Source organism: Schistocerca americana, chromosome 11, assembly GCF_021461395.2.
Source record: "Schistocerca americana isolate TAMUIC-IGC-003095 chromosome 11, iqSchAmer2.1, whole genome shotgun sequence".
In the NCBI taxonomy this organism is placed as follows: Eukaryota; Metazoa; Arthropoda; class Insecta; order Orthoptera; family Acrididae; genus Schistocerca; species Schistocerca americana.
The window spans coordinates 145,245,940-145,257,363 of record NC_060129.1 but is presented as its reverse complement, the minus strand read 5'-3'; the positions used below and the strand labels follow the sequence as shown (position 1 = coordinate 145,257,363).

Sequence of the window (11,424 nt, the reverse complement as noted above, 5' to 3'; positions counted from 1 at the left end):
CACTGATAAGGAGAAGGGACAGGATGATAGGACATCTGCTAAGACATGAGGGAATGACTTCCATGGTACTAGAGGGAGCTGTAGAGGGCAAAAACTGTAGAGGAGGACAGAGATTGGAATACGTCAAGCAAATAATTGAGGATGTAGGTTGCAAGTGCTAATCTGAGATGAAGAGGTTAGCACAGGAAAGGAATTCGTGGTGGGCCACATCAAACCAGTCAGTAGACTGATGACCCCAAAAAAAAAAAAACCATGGCTACACTCCATACAAATACTTCCAGAAACGATTTCCTGACACTTAAATCTATACTCAATGTTAACAAATTTCTCTTATTCAGAAACATTTGTCTTGCCATTGCCAGTCTACATTTTATATCCTCTCTACTTCGACCATCATCAGTTATTTTGCTTCCCAAACAGCAAAACTCGTTTACTACTTTAAGTGTCTCATTTCCTAATCTAATTCCCTCAGCATCACCTGACTTAATTCGACTACATTAATATTATCTTGTTAAATACACAGAAGCAGAGTCTCTATGAAGAAGTTATTTTTCCCAAACATGTTTACTGAAATAAGAAAATTATTGCCCATATAATCCTAAAATGATGGATTTACTGCATCAGAAGACCTGAAATTCTCACAACCTTTGCTCCTCAAGCATAAACCAGGTAAGTATCATAACTGTATGGTATGTTACATTATTTTAAACTGTATTCATCCAAGACAAAGGAAGTGACTTCATTCTTGTAGGTTTATGTCCAAATCAGTTGATGGCCTCTGATAAAGAATTTACATCATTGTACCTGATAAACAAACGAATTCACAGTCTTAGCAGCAACCCATTTAATCTTCTGTAACTCTCTCACTGTAATGTTACTGGAAACTTATCACCTGTACATGTACTGTCACTGAAGAAACAAATACAAAATAACTGACTTTGCTTTTGCATAACGTAAAAATGTGCACAGGCACAGGTCATTATTGTATGGAGAGCAGTTCTTGTTTCTAAAACTTCAGCTGATGGAAATTGGAATGATCTGTTCAATGACAAACTGTTGCTCACTAGAAAGTGGTGTGTCAACATGGAGATCTGTCTTGACATTTATTCACAGTGCAAGACACTCCACCAATTGTTGATTCTCTGCAAGCCTTCCTGCACTTCACTGCAGTCTTCCAGCTTCTCAGCCTCCATACAGACAAATAGCCTCATATATCTACTGAAGCTCCAGTTATGCAGTATTTCATTCTTTTGCAGTTACATGGAATTTCCAGATTTTTTTACCTTGTTTGACTAAAGCAGTATATTTTCCACCTTCATTTGCATTGTTAGGAAATGAAAGCCCATCATTCTGGCAGAAACAGCTGTGCCACGTATGGCAGCTGAAGAAAATCAGGAAAGGAAATCTGATAAATGGAAATAAATAATAGCCATGAAACTGAACTTGCTATACTTCAGTTGCGACTAAAATCTTTTTTATATATACATTTACTTTGGGAATAATTATAATTCTCAAACATACTGATGAGCAGAAACTCTCATGAATTTCAATTAAGAAGAAAACACTTTGTGTAGTGTAAGGCAACTTTTGGTCAAAGAATCTGTCAATTTAATATCAATTTCAAGTTTATGCACTGAACAAATTTCCTCTCTGTTTATTTACTTATCATTATTTCAGTTTGAGGCAACATTCAGTTGACTGCTACCCAGCCACAGATCTGATGTGAAAAGCCTCAAAGAAGATTGTGTCCATCTTGATGGAGACCACATAGTAAGAAACAAGCTCTGTATGTTGGTAGAAACCTGATAGTCTGTCCTTACTCCTTTGGTCAGTGGTACATTAAACACTAATCTTCACACAATGGAAAATCCATTATGTAATAATGACAATGTTATGAAAAGGGTAGTTGCTACTCACTACATAGCAGATATACTGTATATATGTTGTCTAGTTGTGATGAATGCCTGTTTGGCTGAAGGCTTTGTTTGACCATCTTTTTGTTGTGCCTAACTGTGAATCAGCATCTCCACTGTATAATGAGTAGCACCTATCCCTTTTATAATATTGCCAAACAAGCTTCCTTTTTTATTGCTGTGAGATGACAAAGCAATCCAGGTACAGTCAGTGTGACTATTTTAAACCAGTCAACTGCTTTTGTTGTTATAACCAGTGCTTGATTTGTGATGGTATATCATACTGATACCTCTGATACAAAACCATTAAAATAATGTTTTAAGACATTAATAAAAACCAGTCCATGGTAGGTCATAGTACTGGTACTACTACTTTTTTACAAATCAAGCACTGGTCATAATGGTTGCTGCCTCTGCTTGTTCTATTTCTTCAAGATCATGTCATATCCAAAATCACAAACCAAACAATATATCCACAAGAACTTAAGTGTTCATTTTCAGAGCCCATTATGCACTCTCACAGACTGAGCAATCTGAAGTTACAAGCAGAGGAGAGGTGATGTGAGGAAAGAATCGAAGGAAAAGAATAGAACAAAGAATCGAAGAAAAAGAATAGAACACACAACAAACAAGAAGCTGTGTATCATTGGCTGAGTGTGTTACAATTGGCTCATTATACCTTATTCTAAACATATACACAGTGAATCTTTGCTGAGGTTTCTAGGACATATGAATATTCAGTATTTCTTCATCCCATTCACACTGCTGAAAGTTATGCAGTCAAAAGACTGGTTCAGTAACATCTGACTGCAAATGCAGAAGTTCATGGAATATTTCCTTACAAGAGAGAAATGTAGGTACAAGTTGCAGTCCGGCAGAAATTTTCATGCCTCTAATAGCTATTACATTTGTACCAAATGCTGCTGATGTCTAACAGTTCACAGTAAGCGAATAAATGTTGAGTAATTGAATATATTATAACAAAACATTCAACATTCCATGGAGAGCCAATCACAAAATATTTTAATTTTATATTTTCCACAGCTTTACTTTTGAAGAAATGTAAGCAACTCATTCAAAAAATATTATCCTTGACCTATAATTATTAGTGGATGGACCAATAAACTCTTCTCAAAAGTGTGGTCACTCCCTCCCTCCCCCCTTCCAAGACATCACACACATGATGTAACATTATGCAATGATTCTGTAAATACTTTCTCTGGATGGGGATGGGAGCAGGGATTGTGAACAACACGCATATAAAATGGGACAATACAACATATGTAAAAGACATAACTCCTTTTGCAATACAGAAATTTATTTTACTGCAGTTGTTTTTAACATGTCATACTAAAAAAAAATCACATTCATTGCAACAGTAACTCCAACACAAGAGACACAAGTGTCATCCACTTGCATAAACATTATATGACAGTGGGTTTTCACAGTGGAGTGTAAACAGTTTCATTTTCTTAAAGTGTGTCTGTGATACTACTATTGACAGTGCCGTAACATAAATATATTAACAGACAAATTAATTTGGCACACATGGTAAAATATAAAATAATTATCCTCGGTATACGCTAAGCCTATCCTTAGTAACCATCCCAAAAAATATAGGGTGGTGGCAGAGAACGTTTAGTTGTACAATCCTGTAGTTCTGGTGTGGTACTATATTTGTGATGTGTTGCTGAAAATAAATCAAAGGAATACTGAATGGATTATCAAATACTTTTTGTTAAAACCTGGCAGTATAGAAAAGATCAAACAGAAGTAAAATATCATCACTACATGTCAAATTAGAAAAGTATTAAGTATGTACTTATTAGTAACATGAATTTTGTATGTAGAGAACACCACTGTCGCCAATGAGATACACATCAACATCCAATGAAGTACCTATGAGTAAAATCTTCTACATCTGAACAAATATTAAGTTGTCAAATGCTAAAGCACATATCCAGCTAATCTAATCACATATTGCTTCAAATTGTAAGTGAGAATCTTGAGATAGGTGGTAATGTTTAACGACTGTCATTTCGTGGGTGCATCTTCAAGACATTAAGCATTCTCATAGCACCTTCACAATATATAAATTGACTAATGTGGCATGACATAAATAAACAGTCACAATTTCAAAAGAATAGTGATTTTTTCCACTCACTGGCAATAATGACATCACTGCAAAACAAGTATTCACCCAAAAATGAAGTACACAAAATACTCAAAATTTAAAAATTACAAAAATGAAAACTATTGGTGTCGTAAATTTCACGTGACCTACATATCTCAAATGAAGACCTCAATACCATCAACCCACGCAGAACTCAGAAACTCAACACAATTTTCACTTGAGCTACTCAGCTCCAACAAAGCCCTCGATACCAGGAACCAACTGCTATAAAACATGGTGATGTAAATTTCACTCCACCCACATAGCTCAAGCAAAGCCCTAGATACAACACTTTCACTTACTCTATCTAAACCAAAGTTCTCAGCACAGCAAACCAACCCATGTTCCCATGACTAATATCAGAAATGTATCCTAAACAACGATGGTACATCAGTAGCCATCATACCTACAAATAACAATCCAAAATTACCGAACATTAACAAGGAAATCCCGAAAATACATGAAAACTTTCACCACCACCAATTTCAATATACACAAACAACTTTGCCCATTGCAACAAGCAATGAGCTACTCATAAATACCTATATAATCTTCACCACAGAAAAAAAAGAAAAATATTAGATCTCTGACCACAAGAAACACACAGCACTAATTTTCCAGACATAAAAATGAATCCATCAGCCAAAATATGCAAATTCAAAATAACTCACCAGAAAGCCAGCATAAGTTATTTCAATACCAACATGAAACATTCAATTTATGTCAAACTGCTTACTAAAAAACTTACAGCATAACAGAGAGCCGCAAAATACTACCACACACAATCTACAAACACAAAGACTCAAAAACATCAAGGCTCACCACGACATTACAGGTCAAAGCAGATGGGTGTAGCATCAGCACCTGACCTTGTGTGAATAACCTCACGTTAGCCTCGGGTAGAATATAGTAATAAGGCCATGATAGCCAACTGACAAAAAAACAGGAGTAAATTATCCGCTGGACACCAGGGACTTGCCCCCCCCTTCTTGCAGCGGTGTACCGTAGGTCTCTAGAAGAGCGTAGCGTTCCAAATGATTGGAAAAGGGCACAGGTCGTCCCCGTTTTCAAGAAGGGATGTCGAACAGATGTGCAGAACTATAGACCTATATCTTTAACGTCGATCAGTTGTAGAATTTTGGAACACGTATTGTGTTCGAGTATAATGACTTTTCTGGAGACTAGAAATCTACTCTGTAGGAATCAGCATGGGTTTCGAAAAAGACGGTCGTGTGAAACCCAGCTCGTGCTATTCGTCCACGAGATTCAGAGGGCCATAGACACGGGTTCACAGGTAGATGCCGTGTTTCTTGACTTCCGCAAGGTGTTCGATACAGTTCCCCACAGTCGTTTAACGAACAAAGTAAGAGCATATGGACTATCAGACCAATTGTGTGATTGGATTGAGGAGTTCCTAGATAACAGGACGCAGCATGTCATTCTCAATGGAGAGAAGTCTTCCAAAGTAAGAATGATTTCAGGTGTGCCGCAGGGGAGTGTCATAGGACCGTTGCTATTCACAATATACATAAATGACCTGGTGGATGACATCGGAAGTTCACTGAGGCTTTTTGCAGATGATGCTGTGGTGTATCGAGAGGTTGTAACAATGGAAAATTGTACTGAAATGCAGGAGGATCTGCAGCGAATTGACGCATGGTGCAGGGAATGGCAATCTAATCTCAATGTAGACAAGTGTAATGTGCTGCGAATACACAGAAAGACAGATCCTTTATTATTTAGCTACAAAATAGCAGGTCAGCAACTGGAAGCAGTTAATACCATAAATTATCTGGGAGTACGCATTAGGAGTGATTTAAAATGGAATGATCATATAATGTTGATCGTCGGTAAAGCAGATGCCAGACTGAGATTAATTGGAAGAATTCCAAGGAAATGCAATCCGAAAACAAAGGAAGTAGGTTACGGTACGCTTGTTCGCCCACTGCTCGAATACTGCTCAGCAGTGTGGGATCCGTACCAGATAGGGTTGATAGAAGATATAGAGAAGATCCAACGGAGAGCAGCGCGCTTCGTTACAGGATCATTTAGTAATCGCGAAAGCGTTACGGAGATGATAGATAAACTCCAGTGGAAGACTCTGCAGGAGAGACGCTCAGTAGCTCGGTACGGGCTTTTGTCAAAGTTTCGAGAACATACCTTCACCGAAGAGTCAAGCAGTATATTGCTCCCTCCTACGTATATCTCGCGAAGAGACCACGGGGATAAAATCAGAGAGATCAGAGCCCACACAGAGGCATACCGACAATCCTTCTTTCCACGAACAATACGAGACTGGAATAGAAGGGAGAACCGATAGAGGTACTCAGGGTACTCTCCGCCACACACCGTCAGGTGGCTTGCGGAGTATGGATGTAGATGTAGATGTAGATGTAGACAAGATGCGTCTTCCGCGGGTGTCGAAGGCTGCACGCGCCAAGCGAATGACAGGAGGTGCAACGAGCAGCTGCGCGTGTCACACACGCGGCGGCGCGCCCGCTAAATCGGCAGTCGCTCTGCTGGCACATCGGGCGTGCGCTCCGCGCTTTCCTCGAGCTACTCGCTGCAGCGGAAGGAAGTGCTTTGCGTCAAATGCGGCCGATTTCGACCGAAAAGCATTCGGAGACGAGCTTAATGCGAATTCTGCCGTGCGCCTACAGTACATGAACGCCACGACCATACCATGTTGAATACACCGGTTCACGTCCGAGCACCGAAATTAAGCAATATTGGGCCCGGTTAGTACGTGGATGGGTGACCGCCTCGGAACACCGGGCGCAAAAATATAGAAGACCAAAGGAAATAATTACATGGACACTAACAGAAAAATAAAAGCACTGAACGGATTGTTTTATCGCAATAAGTGGAATGTAAGCTTTTAAGTAGGCTGTTTAGGTTTTTATATTGGTAACGCCACGTAGCACTCAGTATGAAAATCACTGGCTGTGCTGTCCGCCCCGGTAGCTGAGTGGTCAGCGTGACAGACTGTCAATCCAAAGGGCCCGGGTTCGATTCCCGGCTGGGTCGGAAATTTTCTCCGCTCAGGGACTGGGTGTTGTGTTGTCCTAATCATCTCATCATTTCATCCCGATCGATACGCAGGTCGCCGAAGTGGCGTCAAATCGAAAGACCTGCACCAGGCGAACGGTCTACCCGACGGGAGGCCCTAGCCACACGACACTTCCATTTACTGGCTGTGCTGTCTGCAGTCTGTGGCTAGTTTTCATTGTTGTCGTCTGCCATTGTAGTGTTGGGCAGCTGGATGTGAACAGCGCTAGTGTTGCGCAGTTGAAGGTGAGCCGGCAGCAGTGGTGGATGTGGGGAGAGAGATGGCGGATTTTTGAGAGCGGATGATCTGGACGTGTGTCCATATGAAACAGTACATTTGTATGAATGGATGTCATGAACTGCTATATATATATATATATTATGACTTTTGAACACTATTAAGGTAAATACATTCTTTGTTCTCTATCAAAATCTTTCACTTGCTAACTATCCCTATCAGTAGTTAGTGACTTCAGTAGTTTGAATCTTTTATTTAGCTGGCAGTATTGGCGCTCGCTGTATTGCAGTAGTTCGAGTAACGAAGACTTTTGTGAGTTAAGTGATTTGTGAAAGGTATATGTTAATGTGAGTCAGGGCCATTCTTTTGTAGGGATTATTGAAAGTCAGATTGCGTTGCGCTAAAAATATTGTGTGTCAGTTTAGTGTTTATAAGAATAGGTAAAGAGCGAAATGTCTGAGTACGTTCAGTTTTGCTCACCTGTTTGCAAATCAAATAATGTAAGAGGTTTATCAGCACAGTAATTCAATAATTTATCTAAGGGGACGTTTCATATGGCGACCCTTAGCCGAGGATACCTCACTGGAATCTTCTGATTTTTTTCTTGTAGTTTGTGTAATTAGTGTAGCTATAGTTTATTGCTAGCGTGTAATCATAGAGAGAATTTCCTTTGTAGTTGTGGTTTTTCATTGTTGTACAATAAAACAGTTGTGGCATGCATGTAGATTTGCACCAAGTATTTCGCAGCTGCGCTTGCAATTAACTAGGTATTGTTTTCAGTGCTATGTTAATGTGTTTTCTTATTTTGCTCTTCAAATTGTGCTTTTCTGTGTTATCGTGTGAAATATTGTGACCATAATGGCGTGTGAAAAACTTAACACTAGGCTCCAAAGTAAACTGAGAAATAATAGCGATAATGAGCGTAGCTTATCAGCACCACTGTGTAATGAATTAACAGACATTCAAAGTGGTAATTTGGTAATTGTGCATAGGGCGGCAAATAATGGCGTAGACAGTGAAACAGTTAGTGAACAGGGAAGCATTACTGATCGATCGGTCGGCAACAGCTCGCCTCAGGAATCCGAAATGACAGGACACAATCTCGCAAATACTGTAGATTCAGGTTTAGGGTCCTCACCGTTTTCTCAAATAAGTCAAGACATATTTTCTGCTTGTGAAAATGTGAATGTTGTCGGTGCAAATTCGCTGCCGAAAAGCACTGAGGAACATGTTTCAGACACCAGTGCATTGTTATTACAATTAATACAACAAATGGGACAAATACAGCAAAAGTTTGACACAATGGAACAAAATCTTCAAAGGTTAGACACCACGCTTGAACAAGCACCTGAAGATTTAACTACTTACATAAAATCGAATCGAAATGTCAAAAAGTCTGTAATGACGTAAAAACACAAATTTGTGAGCATTTCCAACCTATTTTTTCGCGGCATGAAAATACATTACAGAATCACGAAGCAGCCATAAAAGAACTGCAAATTATTGTTCGTGAAAATCATGAGATCTTGCAACTAAGATTGACTCAGTTGCATCTACCGATTCAGTTACGCAACTTGCAAAAACTCAGGAAAACTTTAAGGACACAGTAGATACGATTTCAACACAAGAATGACGTAAAATTTACGGCAGTACTTGACTCTGGCAGTCCCATCTCAGTAATTAGTGAAACAGCCTTTAGCAAATGCAACAAATCGAACGATTGTCCCACACTTCCGTTACGTAAGATTAAATTACAAGGTGCAATCTTTGGAAAAAGTGTAGATGTACGCCAACAAACCAACTTAGAATTCTTTTGTCAAAGCCACAGCTTCTCTATGATTTTTCTTATTGTTCCATTATTGTCGACGGAAATTATATTGGGAGTAGACTTTTTGAATGAATACAAAGCAATCTTAAACTTTCACGATGCTGAAATAAGTTTAGAGACAGAAGGTAAGTCAATAGCTTTGAAATTTGAAGATTGGCTCTCAAACCATGACGAGGAAATTAATCGGCTTTACCTTCTGTTAGACAACAATTCGGAATTTTCGACGGAACTTGACACTAACAATCATTCTGCAAGTACTGACAGGGATGATATCGACGGCATATTTGATACTAATGAGTTAATTCAGAATAAAATTCAAACAATTGAGAACTGTAATGACACTGATAGGAAGGACCTTCGAGATTTTACAAGCACATTCCACAGTTTTTACTCACAAAACGGGAACAATCAAGGGATTTCAATACCAATTACGTCTTCGTGAGCATACTAAATTTTGTGTTAGACCATACGTAATTCCAGCACATTATAGGGACCGTGTTAGAGCAGAAATACAATCTATGCTTTGACGAGGGCATTATGGAGCCTGCAGTAAGATCATACAACAATCCATTACATGTTGAGAAGAAAAATGGATCGATCAGGCTTGTCTTGGATTCGAGACAAATCAATACTATCATCATTCCTGAAACAGACAGGCCGCAAACGATGGAAGAACTTCTTCAAAAACTTAATGGTGTAAAAGTGTTGTCTTCTATTGATCTCAGATCCAGCTTTTATCAGATCGAACTTCATGCAGAATGTAGAAAATACACAGCTTTTCTTTGTTTCGGCGTTTGTTATCAACTTCGGAAACTTCCTTTTGGTTTGAACATTTCTTCGGCAGCGTTCATTCGTGGACTAAATTCCATATTACCTGATTTCTCAAAACGTCACATCACCTTATTTGTGGAAGATATTCTAATAGCAGAAGTCTCATGGGAACAACATAATCGCATCCTCAACAATTTGTTAGGTATTTTTTTCAGAATCTGGAATTACAGTTAACTTGGAAAATTCTCAATTCGGTAGGTCAAAGGTGAGGTTTTCGGGACATATTATTTCTTCTGAAGGCAAGCAATCAGAGTCATTCCAGTTCCATCCACAAAAAAACAAGTCCGCAGTTTTTTAGGTCTCGTAAATTTTTACCGCCGTTCTCTGAATATGCAAATTGTAGTTACACCAAAACTTTGTTCTCTCACTGGAAAAAATATTATTTGGAACTGGGACGAACAAGCACAGTTGGAATTCAGTTCTTTGAAAGAATCGCTATTTAACGCGCCAACACTAGCTCATCCAGATCTGTCACAAGATTTCTGCCATAGCACAGATTCTTCTAAAATCGGTCTTGGTGCCCATTTATTTCAAGAAGCCATACAAAATGACACTACTGTTCAGGAAACCAGTGCTTTTGCTAGCCGAGTGCTAACAAAATTTGAAAAAAAATATTCCGTTACTGAATTAGAAGCTTTAGCTACCGTTTGGGCATTTAACAAATTCCGTTTCTTTCTTTCTGGTAAGCACGTAAAAATATACAGTGATCATCGTTCATTACAATTTCTTATGTCTTCAAAATTAATTCATGACAGGTTAATACGTTGGGCATTGTTTCTGCAAGAATTCCACTTCACAATAGTCTACATTCCCGGCAAGGAGAACATTGTTGCGGACGCACTGTCACGCGCACTGGCTGGTCTTGAGAAAAGTAACATGGAAGGCAACCTCGAAAAAATAGTCAGTATTCTTCACATTCAGAAAGTCGCCTTTGTAAACTTCATCACCACATCTTTAAAGGACATTGCTGATGAACAAGATTAATATATCCGCCATCCGCGGATAGGAAAATCTCAGAGTGTGAGTAATAGCGTTTTATTTAAACTTAAGTCTTTCTTCAAAAGTTACAAAACAATATTCGTGAGGTAGGACTGATCCTCCAAGCCTACCAATAACTAAATCAGAGATTCTTCCAAACATAAACTGTCTGTAGTAACCATACAACTTCACCAAACTAAGGCCGGGCGTCTCGTGAAGAGCGGTGCGGAGTCCACGTTGCTGTCACCTGAGTCCGAGGATGAGTAGAGACCCTGGAAGGATGGCTCCGGTATGCTGGCAGTGGTGGACGACGACGCGGCGGCTACGATGACACCAGTGGGCTCGCTCGGTGTGAACTGCCTCTCCAGGTTTTTTTTTTAAATACATAGGCGGGCTGTCAGCAGCATATTACGCC

The 11,424-nt window shown here is 39.3% G+C and overlaps 1 pseudogene; it reads left to right on the top strand.

The window, feature by feature from the left end:
* The first annotated feature begins 6,762 nt into the window (after nucleotides 1-6,762).
* LOC124554346 lies at nucleotides 6,763-6,864 on the top strand (annotated as a pseudogene).
* Nucleotides 6,865-11,424: the final 4,560 nt, after the last annotated feature.